Raw genomic sequence first — 1,160 nt, forward strand, 5'->3', positions numbered from 1 at the left:
TACTGGTTATACTGGTTGTTGGTAACTGACCTGTTCCATGTTATTTACATACCAAACAGTCAGTTGTTACCATTCATGATTGAGTGTGTCATAATTATAAGGTTTTATCCTGTCAATTGCAGTATTTTCGACCCGATATCAGGGTGCCGTATATCTTTCTTGATATACCGTCAGTTGATCATGTGACCAGTGATATACGGTCAGTTGATCATGTGACCTTATGATCGATATTGTTGTCATAAGAAATTTTGCAACGAAACCATCATCATTGTGTTGGAAATGTCCGAACTAAGAAAATGAGTGGTCAAATAATGAGTTTTTATTAAAAAACGAAGAAGTTATTGCGATTTTGCCGGTAATCACGTCATTATATAAGTGATGTCATCACGAATATGACGTCATTAAAGCGGTTGTCGCACACTTATTTTTGTAAAATGAATTGCCAAATATCGGAAAATGAAGTAATGACAAGATAAATAGAATAATAGGTTAGTGCCTAAGATGGAGAAAGTTTATCTGGCTCGGCTCCGGACGTTATCAGGTTCGCCTTCGGCTCACCCGATAACCTCCTCCACCTCGCCAGATAAACTTTCTCATCTACGGCACTAACCTATTATTCTCTATATAATGCAGTAAGAGCTGAAAGAAGACTTTTCTCGAAACACATCACAATTAGTGTTAAATGTCACGAATCGATTGTATATGTTATAAAATGATGTTTTCAATGCAAAATAATCATTAAATTTGAAAAATTTTGATTTTTGACCATATTTTGAGTAGATGCGCCTATTTCTGCAGCAATTTCTGTAATGGAAAGGCCAACATTTTGTCTTCAGAATGTGTGAAAATGCACAGAATGCATCCATTTGAGTCATATTCATGACTGAATAAATGATATTTCAGAATCAAAGTGAAAAATAATGCATACAGGTAAAACTTTTACCAAAATTTACAATGAAGCGGCCATAGAGCCTAAATCTGGCCCAGAAAATGGGTAGGGGGTGGCCCCACTTAAATGTTTATATTTCTCTAAAATCTCGAATTTTCACAAAGAAACTTGTTAACCTGTTCGGTATTACATCTTTCTTGAAAATAGGGATGAAAATGTTATGAAATTTGATAAAAGATATTTCTTATAGGTTATTACCTTGACTATTCAA

This window comes from Mercenaria mercenaria, chromosome 6 (assembly GCF_021730395.1).
Source record: "Mercenaria mercenaria strain notata chromosome 6, MADL_Memer_1, whole genome shotgun sequence".
Taxonomy (NCBI): Eukaryota; Metazoa; Mollusca; class Bivalvia; order Venerida; family Veneridae; genus Mercenaria; species Mercenaria mercenaria.